At 37.0% G+C, this 14,752-nt stretch overlaps 1 pseudogene; it reads right to left on the reverse strand.

The window, feature by feature from the left end:
- Positions 1–14,752, reverse strand: part of LOC132105820 (peroxisome proliferator-activated receptor alpha-like) — a 65,859-nt pseudogene that overhangs the window by 18,574 nt on the left and 32,533 nt on the right.

The following is a 14,752-nucleotide window of genomic DNA, read 5'->3' on the forward strand; positions in this document are numbered from 1 at the left end:
TTCGATCCACACGCCCAGGAAACATCCTGTCTGTTTAATACATTCAGCCTACAGAGAGACAGCTCAGCATTAAGTCAAGGCAGACAGCTTCATACAGAATATGAAATGCAAACATGCGGCAATTGAAGCAGGTGCATCCATGTAGGCCAGATGTTTCTCCATCATTTAACCTGCCGATACAGTCATGGGCAAAAGTCTGTGTTACGACAAATTAAAGATGACAATCACTCCATAAATCTGCATTTATCTAATCTTACAGATGATATTTGATAATCAAAAGTGTTTCACAAAGCCAGTAGGGTGTAAAAAACTTGGCCAGAGAGATAAGATTATGAAACAGGCTATAAAATTACTTCATTGTAATGGAGCTACTTTCAAAGTTGTCTAAAAGTGTATACACACTATATTATAAATCAGACTTCTAAGATGCATCAAATGAATAAAGTAAAATGTGAATATCATTATATAAAATATAATTTAACTGTTTATAAACTGACATCTCGAATTAGACTCTCAGAGCCCACACAATGACGTCAGGCACAGGGAAGATGACAGGGGGCGTTAAGATATGTGTGACCCTTTTAGCATGTTACGTAACAGGAGCGAATGGACAAGCCCGTGTGGCCCTGTAGTCACTGATATGTGGGCTACAAAAGCTGTGTACATCAAATTTAGCTGAGACATTACCCACAAAAGATAATTTAAATCTATTATTGTGTTACATAAGAAAAGCATGAATACATCTTTTAAAAAAGTAGCTTTAGAAAGCTTTTTACTATTTTTCCTTTTTCATTTTATTTGCATTTTGGGGTGAGCTATCACTATTATTTTTTATTATTAATGTGGATTTTCTTTTTTTACAGGTTTTTTTTATCATTATGTAATTTTTTTTATTGAAATGATAATCTAAGAAACTTAAACTGCCAGTAGGTGGCAGTAAATGTCTAAATGAATAAGTCATTGAGTCATTTATTCATTTGATTTGTTCAAACAGCTAATTCATACAGGAATTAAGCAAAAGCTCTCTTAATAAAAGGGTCATTAAATCATTGGTTTATCTGATTAGTCCAACTTTTGAAATTGCGTATTGCTTGCAGAAGCACAACTGTTGTGCCGTGGCTTTAATAGGTCATATTTGTGTTAGCAAACACATACAATAGTGTGTCTACAATACAGCACAGTATTAAGTTCTTTTTTATTTAAATGTTATATAAAATCAATATCACATTTGCCATTCTGCTATCTGGACAAAACAGCACTTGTGTAGTATTGCTTAACTACATAATAAAATACAAATATGAGACAAAAATTCATACATGGGCAGTTTGTCCCAATCTCTTCAATTTTAGGGGCATATAAATAACTGTATTCTATAGGCTCCATCAGACTTGCCCTGCATAATGTTCATCACTGTATATATTCATATAATGACTACAACTATAACAGTATACCAATGATACTAAAATAACACCGCTGCACAGGCCAGACGACTTATCACAAAAACTCACATTTTCTGGTCAAGTTTACCATGGAACAAACATATTCCGAATAAAATATTTTAAATTTGTAATGGAAAACTAAGGCAACACATTTATAACAAACAACATTACATTTTCTTGTGAATATTAGATTAAATGTTAAATCTAAAGTACTTGCATGTTGTTGATCTTGAAATGCTTATAAAGGTTAACCAAGGGAAATTGCAAACTACTAGTGAATATTTTCGACGGCTAAGTGTGAGATTCATCTCTGTTCATTCATATATATATATATATATATATATATATATATATATATATATATATATATATATATATATATATATATATATATATATATATATATATATATATATATATATATATATGTGTGTGTGTGTGTGTGTGTGTGAATAAATAAATTAGAAATGATACACGAGTGTGCATTATTATGTTAGTTAACATTACATTAACGTTAGTATGCAACGTTAGTTGACACTGTGGAATAAATATATATACAGGCCTTTATATAAACTCATAAAGTTAATATCATATCACTATATAACAACCTAATAACTAACTAAACCAAGCCAAAGACTGAATCGACAAGCATTAAAGATCGATCGAGTTCGTAAGTGTACCACAGACGCTGTAAAGTTTCGCTTGGGTTGCAGCAAGCGTTTAAATCTTGATAAACTATAGGAAACGCATGTATTATTCTTCACAGAGTATGTGATAAGCCTCTCGCTGTGAAAATAGCACAGACATATGTTCTTATGTGAATGTTTACTTTGCTCCAGTTAAAAGCCTAAGATTACAGTAATTGCGGCCATAAAGCCGGATAAAACACGATCATAATGTTACACAAGCGCTTTGTTTACAAGAGCTGCGCGTCTACCTCCCAATCCCAGGACGCCATGCTGGCAAAAATAAAACACACGGGCTCTGTGACACTGCCAACACTCAGCTCGGCGGTGCGAGAGAGGCTGTAGTACTCCTCAAACGTCCTATTTAAAATTCACCGCAACCACTGCTGTCAAACCGCTCTGACAGAAGTCGAGCTCGCTCTTTCCGGCCGCGACAGCGCACACCTCCTGACACACCTATAGAATCGGCCAATCGGCGCAGGATTTTAGACGGAAAGCCACGCCCACCGAGTAACTGCAACTGAGCAACAGTTTTCATTTAGGTGATGATAATATTTTATACGCCTGAATAATATCTCGCCATATTGCTTAATATAATTAATATTACGTAGGCCTATGTTTTCTTAAGTGTGTTTAGTTACCTGTTCACTTTTAATAGTTTAAATATCAATGTGACAATAACGCACCTTTGCTGCCACCTACTGGGGATATTCTGAAATGATTCAACGTTTTTGTGTGTAAATTTGATGTTCTCTTCCGTTGTTACATTTGTAACTACACTGTTGTCTGTTGTCAAATAAAAAAATAAAAACAGTTCTGAACCTCTGGCCTAATACCACTGTAAGATAAAACGGGCAGATTGTCTATTGTATTTATTAATTCATTAACATGTTTAGGTCATTTTGTATATTATAATTAATTAAAAACCCATTCGCACTATTAGTTTTATTGCATAGTGGCTTGTTAGTTTAATAGCGTCGTTGAGTAAAAAAAATAAAATAAAATGCTCTTGAGGACTCCAAAGGTGAAAAACTGATGTGGTCTCGAGGGAATAATATTAAACGCTTATCCTCTGTGGATAACTGTAATGTGCATAAAGTAGTTTAGTAAGACTAACGGTGCTGTACTCCCCCAGGTAATGCTGATATAATAAGAATGCATAACTCCTGTTTCCAAAGAAACTAAACTTTTTCAAGGTGACATGGCCGTCACATTCTGCCCGCCCTTGCTGCTATTCGTCTCATGTGAGTGCCAGTCTAGAGGCGCTCCTGTGGAGATCTGCCAGCCAGTGCCCATAAATTGTGCAGCAGTGAAAGGTCATCCTGCCTACAGCCCTGTAGTTGTTAACATCGGCTAATGGCCGTTTGGAGCCATGGCCATGTTTTATTTACAATACAAGCTACCCTGGCAGAAGCACTCGGTCTGTCTCTGCACTGCATCTTTAATAACAAACAAACGGAATAACACAAGGCAGTATAGTTTCCTCAGATCCTTATGAAGAAAATACTCTTCATTTAATGCAGATCTGTCACTGAATGATGGAAATTGTAATCTTAAAGGGAAATATTACCCAAAAATATAATTTGGTTACACAAATGAGAAATTTTGAAGAATATTCTGGCCATTCTATCAGAATGTTCATTTTTGAGTGAACTATTCCTTCCTCGTTTATTACGAGATTATTTTGCCTTTATCCATTATGAACGTCAATATCGTGCTTGAGGCAAAGAATAAAAAAACAGGCAATCTTTGAAATATCAAACTGTTTTATTCCCATTTAAAATATGACAAACCTGTGCTGTATGTAATCCTCATGCAGCTATGAAGGGCAAGATCATCATAATTAGAATCTTGGGAAATGAAAACATTTAAGAAAAACGAAAGGAAATCACTCTTCAAAGAGTGGATGAACTGTGTCTGGTGATGTATTGCTGCCCTTCAGGGAAGGCAGTAGGTTGTATAGTTATCTCCTGATGGGGCAAAAACACAACCCTGAAACCACACAACCTACTACCTCACCCTGTACGAACATCATTGCTGAATATTCCACAACAACAGAACGACATTTTTACCTTTTGAATTCTAATCAATAATGCAGTATACTATGTATACCTTTATATATATATATATATATATAGAAATTGTTTAAAAGTTTCACAGTTCTTGTTAGCTTTGAACCCACCTACATGCTTTTGTATTCCTTAGTTTAGTCTTTTGTTTCTTCCACAAATATCGACAAGTTTCACCACACTAAATTTTATCCAATCAAAATCAGTCATGAATGTGATGTAACGGAAGACTATTGGCTATTTAATGAAAAAGGATAAGACCTAAATATGCCCCACTCAAACGTTCTGTTTCAGAAGGAAATATGCCAATACAAGAAAGAAAATAGAATGTAAAATTTGTCTTTTTTTTTTTAATTGCTATTTTGTTATCGCCACTCTGTGCATATACTGTCCTCTTTATGGATTCACGTGAATGCTTGACCAACATGTGATAAAGTAAAATCAAAGCTGCATTAATGCATTTCTAACACAAATTTCAGAAGCGTTATTTTTGGTAAAGCTGACATGGCATAAACCATGTTTTGAAATTCTTTTATTGAAAACATCTGATAAACATTTATGTCTTCATCAAGCATATCTTAGATAAACACATTAACGCTGGAACCTGACAATGTGTCATTTCTTCTTTCTTGTTGACGTCCTCCATGTGACATGTTCCGAAGCGATGGCACTACGGTCACTTCGGGAAAGACAGTAAGTTGTATAGTTATCTGACAGCAAGGGTTAAACCCTCAAACTATACAACCTACTACCTCACCCCAAATGACAGTCTCTCTCTTCCTGCTACAGCAGCTTCCATTTCCTGTTTTACCTTCTCTAACAAAATGCCTAATGACTGCACAGTATCTAGCAAATCACATGACAGTAACCGACAGCATTAGGCATCACAGATACCTAAAATGTGTATATTTGTGGGCTCTTTGTCATACAACACTCATTGGTGTGCACCAAATACAGCCCCCTATCACCTCTATCTCCAAAGCTTCAGTCAGAGATCCTTCAAAATCACCAAGGTCACCAACATGAGAAAGGTAGACAGTCAGCTTCTGGGTTTGCCATCTGTGAAAGAATGAGAGAGAGAGGATTACTGAGGCACGAAACTCACTCAAGTCAGTACATCAGCTCTGTTGTGCTGTATGTCTGTCTACTGTTGACCCTGACAGTATGGGGGTGCATGAGCAGATTAGGATGAGGGAGTGTGTGGTCAGAGCGGGAGGGTTCAGTGTGAGTGAGTAAGGTTGTGGGCAGAAGTGTGGTTTACCTCAGACACGGAGGAGCTACACATACACAACTGACTCACACAGGCCACCAACCTCACAGGGGCGAGTAGTTACACACGTTTTCAGGTTAAGAAGATATTCAGATAAAAGCTATTAAGATATTTGTTAACCTTTGGCATTATTGTTCTTGTTATAAGCATAAACTATATTTAACATAAAAAAATATTTGAAACAAGAAATTTGTCAATAAGAAAAAGAATAAATGGTAATATATATATATATATATATATATATATATATATATATTTTTTTTTAAAGAACTCCCAATATTTTGTGCAATTTTACTTAAAAAAATAAAAATAAAAAAAATTAATATTATTTGAATGATGTTTACACGTTTTTATAGAAAGACAATACCAAAAAAAATATTACAAATGTTCTGAAAATAAAGTTTTAGAATTATTAAATTAAATTCCACACAAAAGTAAAAATAAAACATAAAATGAAGATGTTTATAAACTAATTGCATGCTTCTTTGTATAGACAATCAGATTTCCTTTAATTAAAACTCAAGATGCACTTTAGATTATCTCAAAACCTGCTGTATAAACATGATCATCATTTTTATACAAACATATGCATTTCATACAGCTCAAGTGCTGCTGTCATTAAGGCAAAAGGTGGACAAACCAAATACTAAAACATATTAACCAAATAATAAAACACATGAATATAAACAAAAATTAATATCACATTTTTTACCCAAAGTATGATAACATATTGTGTTAACATGACAATATATTCCTCAAACATTTCTAACACATCACAGAGTTACATCAATCGACCTTCTTCTGTCAGTGGTGACTAAAGTATGTCTAAACATGTCATGGTCCATTTGGAAAACAGCCTGCTGTACTTGATCTAATGCTTGTTCATTTACTATACTCCAAAAGAGACAGAGATGCAAAGAAATGATGTGAGATCAGATGATCATTTCACTCAGAATCAATCCATTAAAATTGTTGTTATTCTGAAAGTCAATTTTCAAACACTGTGCTTCCTAAAAGCAATGATTTATTGAGTGGCTTCAAATATATTTCTCTAAACCACCCACGCAATTTGCACTCATTTGATTACTAACGTCTTAAGAACATCACCAGAGTACTAGAAACACTGCTACTGATAAAAGCAGTCAGGTTGTAGTTTACATTAGTGGTGAAACAAACCATAGGTCGCTACGCTCTTGAATTACTGGAACTTTTAAGATCTGGTGGAGTAGCCAACAGCCATAAGGTGGCGCTGATGCCATATTCCCTCAGTTTTTCACAATTCAGTACAATAGGCCCATTATACAGAAAGGCTGCTAAACATAGCGATTCTTATTTCCTTTAATCATCGTTTGCCTTTTAGGTGTACAGCTCATTTACACTTTGTTTATATCCCTATTTGTGCAGTGTCGATACTGTAGGTACAAACAAGTTATACGACAAAGAAACCTGACGCACGGTCTTTGAAGTAACATTTAGTGTTACATGATTTAAGAACTGTTGATTGACAGAATAAAGCTCTGGCTGTTTAAATAAACCTCTGGCGCTCCCCAAGCAAAGCCATCTTCTGTGTTTGTACTATATGTCTGTCAATGTCAAAATCAGTGAAAGAAATAAAAAATAAGTCCTCATGTGACTTGCCGGAGGGGGAGAGATATCCCAGACTGATTACCACAGAGCGTGAATGCAATGTCTGTAATGGACTTTGAGCTTGAACTTTAAACCGCAGATTACACGAGTGATCGGTATCATAATATTATTCTGCTTTGTCTGGGCAGGCCATGGCTCCTTGTATTTATTTTGTTGCATTTATGAAGAATTGAGGTAAACGTTTCGTTCTGATAGAAAAACCTTATTGCAGTGAATATACATTTTTGTGAGACAAAAAGCACACACCAACACAATCACACAAGCCTTTGCTAAAACTGCAAGCACCCCTTGGTCTCAAGACTTGCCCATGACATCATTTTAGTGTTGAACAATTACTCAGCTCCACCCCACCTTTTGTCACCTGCCAATCATGTCTGGCTTCTATTGTGTCCATGGGAAGCAAGTTAGTTGAGAACTTCTATCCCTAAATGACCCCACAGTCCTCCACTCCTTTCCCTCTTCACTTGACTATAGAGTCTATAGGAGTGTACTGGCTTAGGATCTTTATTACAAAGAAATGTAAAAAAAAAACATGCCTGTCTACTTCTGTCATCATAGCCAATTACTAAAAAAAGTGGTTAAAAATGACAAAATAGTTTATTTAGTTATGTATACAGATTCATTTAAAAACATTTTCACATTGTGCCTTTTTTTTACTTTGCTATTAAATCTAAAATATGAAAAACACTTAAAAATGATCAATTTTTCTTTCATCTATTTTTGTTTTAAAATTAAATTGATCGAACAGTTACACAAAAATATGAGCAATACTGCAAACAATATTTCTAATATTTAGAAGACTTTGGTGTGCATGAAAATTTATTAAAATAGAATTACCTCATCCAAATCAATCACACCTTCACACACTTTTTGTAATTAATAATAACTCCTTCAAACGCTAATCTAAATCTCTAAAACATGATAAGAACTCTTTAAATAATTTCATTTAATCCTGATTTAAAAGTATATCCTCAGGATACTGAAAATAACAAACCATTAGTTCCTGAGAATACAAATTTATATCTGCTTGATAAAAACAGAAAATGTCCAAAAGAGTACACAAACAAAATCTATATTTTTTTCTATCTATAATTATATTTACTTTTACCAAAAAAAAAAGAAAATAAAAGAAAAGAGATGTGCGATTTAATAATAAACATTCATACTGCATTTTGACCTTTACACAGTTAGAAATATAAAAAAATACACAAACTAATATTCAACAATTAACATAACCTGCTTGAGACATCACACAATAACATATATGTAATTCATGAATTAATTTCATAATTATTGCTTTTGTAGTGCAAATAATATTAAGCTATTAAGCTGAAATTCCATACTGCCAAGAAAAAAAAAAATCAAGTTATACATTACACTGAAATGTAACTTGAAATATAAATTAAAAAAAAACATACACAAATATTTAAGTGACATTTAAAATAATCTACAAGGCTTTTAATTGTTTTGATCGCTTTGTCACGTCCTTCGTTAAATTCCACCCTTGGAATTTCATCCGAAATTAACGAATTAACAATTCACAGTGTGTAGCTGTTAAAATACACCTCGAAACAGAATGAAGGAGACATCTTTAGTCTAGACTGTGTGTGTGAGAGTATCTTTTGAAAAGGGTGGGGGGGGTCTACACCCTTAACTAATACAGACACACACACTGAGGCGTGGGAACTCTATTCAGGGCTGAATCAGAGGTCTTTTATGGAGCACATGGCTGCAAGTGTGTCGGGGTGTGTGTAAGAGAGTGTGTGTACGTCTGTATGTGACAGCGAGGGTGGGTGTCTTAGTTAGTGCACACATGCTAGCTGCTTTTCGGCATGTCTGGGAGTGCCTCGCCACAGTTGGACACACATGCAATTCTATTTTCATGACAACATTTTTGAAAAAAGATCCCAGAAAATCCTAATCCTTAAAACTGTAATTTTCAGGTCATTTTAAAGTTCATAAGTTCATTATATATTGCATCTTAATTTATAAAATGTGAACTAGTCAGCATTTGTCAAAACCATGAATATTTTCATAAAAAAAAAAAAAAAAAAAGGGGTAAGTTTATCCTGAAAATCTCCGTTCTTATATCAAACCCCCTCTTCGTTTTTTAGATGATGCCACCTGCTCTGTTCTTTACACTATACATCATCTCTGGAACACTCCATTCACAACCAAAAAAGGGGTGGGGGAGGGCACTGCCAACCAACGTGCATTTTCTGTGCCAACACACTTCATCAGCACTGCCCCTGGTGTTCTCACTCGTACTACTAAACAGCCTGCTATGAGCCAAATTCATTTGTTTGAACGAAGAAACACAACTGTTAACTTTTACACCTGTATATTCTACAACTGATCAAACACAATGCTATTTTATGCAAATGATTCTTAAATATCATAAAGTGTTCAGGTGGTAAATTCTGTTTCGGTAAATACGATTTTACCTATAAATGATTTACTTTTAAGAGGGCCATAAGAGTTTTTTTTACGTGTGTGTGTGTGCGAGAGAGAAGCCGCGTGTGTGTGTGTGTGTGTGTGTGTGTGTGTGTGTGTGTGTGTGTGAAAGAGATAGAAAAAATAACACTGGGGTGGTCATTTATTTTCTAAAATGAAAATTTCAAAAGACAACTTTACGTTCTATGTATCCATAAAATAAAATCCTTAAAACAATACATAAATCATTCAGATTGAGCAAATGCCTTCTTTATAAATACAACTAATGTATATTCATAGGTTAAAATTTGTATAAATTGCTTTCAAATGAAATATGGACATATTTGATATATTGAAATATGTGTACATTTAAACGCTAATATATTTTAGTCAAAATGACACAAATTTGAGTTGAATTTACATTTACATTGAAACTATTGAAATTAAGCAACCAAAAAAAAAAAAAAATAAATATATATATATATATATATATATATATATATATATATATATATATATATATATATATATAAACTAATTGAAACATTTACATAATTAACACAAAGTCATGTATATTCGAGTTTTAAGGCATAACTGTGCAAACTAACCTCTGACGTGGCATATATTGTGCTTCCATCCATAAGTGTCCATGTTACAATTCAATAATATTATGAAAACGATAACAAATATTAATCGCAATGAACAGTTGCAAAGATAAACGACAATACAACATGATAATCAAACACAAGGCCCAAATAGCTGATGTCCATTCACTACGTTGAAGTGTTCCAGTAAACACACACCGAAAGCATCAGAAAAATAAAGATTCATTCGTAAAAACCTTTTTCCGACGACACGATTTAAAACTCTCACTCCCAAAAAGAATACCTCTTCTCACTCACAAAAAGGTCGACTTCCTCACTACAGAGGCACATCATATTTGTTGGGTGCTGATATGAACTGCCATTACATAGACCCAACGCCATTTTCTTCAGGAATCGTACCGTTTATAAAACGCTTTTTTTCGTCTAAACCATAAAACCATAACAGGAATATTTCACAGACATTCTAAAGACACAAAAATCAAGAAATACATCAGAGAAATAAGAAAAAAACTAAATATCACATCAATCTCAAATATTCGCAACTTACCCGATAACACTGACGTGTGCCTGTAGATAGAAACATTCCTGGACAAGTGCTGAAGGCCTCTTCTGCTCACTTCACCAGCCCTGTGTTGAAGGAGAGTGAGAGAGAGAGAGAGAGAGAGAGAGAGACAGAGAAGGAGAAGAGGAGGCAGTGAGCTTTCCACAGCAGGCACAAGGACTGAAGGAGGTAGGCCGGGGGGCAAGCCAATCCCCCCACCCCAGCTGCGTGTCCCCAGTGCCGGGCTACGAGTCAGCTTGATGTCCCCTGGTCTGGGACGACCGGTACCCTGGCCACTATAGCAACCCGAGAGACGCGTGTGTCGGCCCGTCTTGCAGTTAACAAGTCTTTGAATGAGGAATGTTAGCAAACAGACAAATAGAATGTCCGCTGCATGTTAATGTCCCAGCCAGTCCGATCGCAGCATTGGCCCAGGCGTATGAATAATTCAGGAGCTTGAAAACCGAGCCCCCTCCCCTTTTCACCCCACCCCCCCATGACTGAAATGCCTTCAGTGGCTGAAGAGCGGCAGAGAAGCGAGAGAGTGTTGTGAGAGAGATAGAGAAGAAAAGTATTTCAAATCTTAGCTTCAAACATTTGTATTTAGTCGAACGCACACAACCACACGCGCAAACGGTCGCACAAACTTCTTGCGTTTCATCGTGCAACATATTTCTTACGATCGAGGCATCCTTCACTCATTGACTTTTTATGTCTTGTGTTTGGAATTGGCACCTGTCCCAGAAAAAGCTTCGACACCGCACCGCCCTCCCGCTCCCCTTTCAGAGAGAGGGAAAGAGAGAGAGAGAGAGAGAGAAAGAAGAACTGTATGTGTGTGTGAGAGAGAGGGAGGGCAAAGAGAGAGAGAGAGAAAGGGTGGTGCTAAAGTGATAGAACTCCAGGCGCCTCCCTTCTCCGAGACATGCAACAAGCAGGGAGAATACAGCCATTTTCAAAGCTCAGCAACGGAAAGGATCCGTTAACCCCTGGTGAGGATGAGAAATGCCACACACCTCCGCCTGCTGTAAATGCTCCGATTGAAAGCATCTCGAGGTGATAAAAATGCAGAAGAACACGCCAACGAGGTTTAGGGAAGTTGTGGAAAAGACATGCTGGAAAAACTGAAGTGGCAGAGAACTAGCTTGAGCCAATCGGTTGCGCTACAGGGTTAAAATCCTGTGAGTAGTAGAAATCCCTCCTTCTCTTGGCACAGACTGGGTGAAGGGGAGGAGACTGAACTGTGGAAACAGCGGTAGAGGCTTTTTTTCATTTCTATCTGCACAGAGAGAGAGAGAGAGAGAGAGAGAGAGAGAGTGAGAGACAAGGGGAGGGAATTAGAGAAGTGGAGAGGAGAGAGGGAAAACTGAAGTGGAGGAAAAAAGTTGATGATGAAACCAAGAGGCAGTGGAGTACGTGAGCAATTATTCTTTTTCTTTGAATCACCGCTCCAGCCAGTGAGCGAGAGCTCTAGTAGGGAGGGAGGGAGAGAGGGAGGGAGAGCTGGAGAGAGGAGGGAAGCGTGACACAGGCTCCGGTTCACCCGGAGAGTGCACACAAACATACGCTCACACCCGTTACGAACCATTCAAACACAATTTACCAAACGCGCAGGCGCTCTGCTGCCAAGACCAAACTCGATACTTGAAGCTGTCCTCTGGCTCGAAAGCACTGAATAGCTATACAAGCAATCACAAATGAGGAAATGTTAAAAGAGTCAGCAGTTCAAAGATGACCATACCATGATGAAGGGTTCTGGGAAAAGTGTAGTGTGCAAATGTTGGGGTGTCTTTGTACTTCCCACTGTCTGGAGAAGCGTCAGGCATATGGGTGAGACAGTCTGGAGGTGAAACATCTGTCGCAATTTGCAGAGAGATTTCATCTGCAGTGACCGCACACACACACACACACACGTTCATGTACACACAATCTGCAGCCACGGCCTACCTGAGAATCCGCCTGGTGCCGGAATAATTAGTGGAGCATGCCACCAATCAAGTTTCGATCTTTTGTGGGTGCACCTCGGTTACGCCTCCTTTTTGAACCAGAACTCAATAACTTGTGAGGTAGTCCGATGCAAAAAAAAATAAAAAATGATTCAAGATTTCGTTATTCTGTGTTTTTTTTTTTTACCAACAGTCCTTTGTTTGCGCGCTCTTGTAAACATACCAGTACTGTCGATTGCAAAACTTTTTTTGTGGTTAATCAATGCAGCAATTAAATACAAGTTCAAACAGATGATCTCTCTACAGCGAACAAGCTCAAAGAGAATGCAAAAACACATACCAAAATGTGCTAGTGTGGGGCCTGCGCCTGCTTCTGTTCCTCGGACTGTATCACGAACCTTTTCTGCGTTTAGCGACCTAAAAGAGTTGATAAAAGCATGCTCGTCGACCAGCGAACATGGCTGCATAGAGGGTGCTGCTGCTCATCAGGCTGTCACACGCAGATCCACACACACACACACACACACACACACACACTGACGTGGAGGAGGGACCGAAAGCACCCGGTCCGCCCAGATTTCCTTGCCTTGTTCTCGGCCTCCTCTTTCTGGCTCCCTCATGGCACTGACCTCTCATTACACACACACACACACTCTCACACACACATGCTTAGTTTCTACATACCGCACACCACACCCTCGATTCAACACCAAATCTGGGCTGAGTCCCACCCATATAAAACCGTTACAGCTAAATCAAATTCCAAGTTCTCACCCCCTTTTTATTGAGTCTGATTCCCTAATGGCAACAGGTCGCGCGCTCTGGCACAAGGTATGACGCGCCGACGTCACATTGCGCCACGTCTGTCAGCCAATCACGAAGGCTGCGCACCTCACACGAGAAAAATCGCGCTTCTCATTTTCTTATAACACATTATCTGTTTTATTTCTCATTCTCTGATGCTGATTCTCAGGCATTCATTTACTTGCTTGTTTACTATAGGACCTGCGAGCAGGGAGTCGGGACTTGGAGCATGTGTTGTGTTGTACATTGGATTAAAGTTCATTTGAGGATACAATTTTGGTTTTGGGTCGGCTGCCAACTCCCAAACAGTGAGCTGTTCTGTAAGGCCCCATCCTTCACAAGGCTCAGAGACTATGATCAAACGCCAATCAAAACAAACTCTTTATGGTACTTTTCAGGGCTCAACCTCAGAGCACTTTAATGCACCATCGCTGAGATCATTTTTAAAAGACTCTCGTGTGATTTAAAAGCATGTATGTGTTCTGGGGTTAGAGTTACCAAAGAGCGATAACGGCTATAGTGAGTCTTCACAAGGTTAAAAAGCACAGCGGGCTGGTCACTTTTCCACATTTAATAAGTGCATCCAATGCGATTCATAGATATATAACAAAATATATATAATATATAAATATTATATATATATATATATATATATATATATATATATATATATATATATATATATATATATAAAACGGAAGCAAAGATAAAATTATGTCAAATATTACTTCATGTGTCAAAAAATACCTTACTAAATACTAAAACGTACCTTAACCCTATCAGATCTAAACATACGATTGAGGAGGATGTCAAAAGCACAAACTAAAATAAAAAATTAAATGAACATTAACAAGCCATTCATGAGATCTAAGTTCCTAACAACTGTCTGCAGGACCTTTAGAGTATATTTTCTTTTCCTCCCAAATTAACATCAGGGTTTCCAACACTATCAACCAGAACAACTTAAAAACGCATCCTAAGGAATTTGCAGCCATGTGTTGCAGATTCACATCAATGAGCTGCAATTTCCCACCCATAATTATGCTTTTGTGGATTGGGCAATGAGTAAAAACTAATAACATGAGCTTCATTACCCTGCAATTTTTCATCAGTGAAGAGAAAAAACAAACAAACAGACAAAAACAACAGCATCTCAATATAGACAACATAACACTCCCATGAAGCGAAAAAATTAATTAAAACACAACAAGACAAGCCTGGCACAGATTAAAGAAGTGAGAAGCATTTCAATCCTGGTTGGTGGCCTAGTTCATCAAATGAGAGTTGGAGTTCCACAGAAACAGCAACATGTTTA

Source organism: Carassius carassius, chromosome 26 (assembly GCF_963082965.1).
Source record: "Carassius carassius chromosome 26, fCarCar2.1, whole genome shotgun sequence".
Classification (NCBI taxonomy): domain Eukaryota; kingdom Metazoa; phylum Chordata; class Actinopteri; order Cypriniformes; family Cyprinidae; genus Carassius; species Carassius carassius.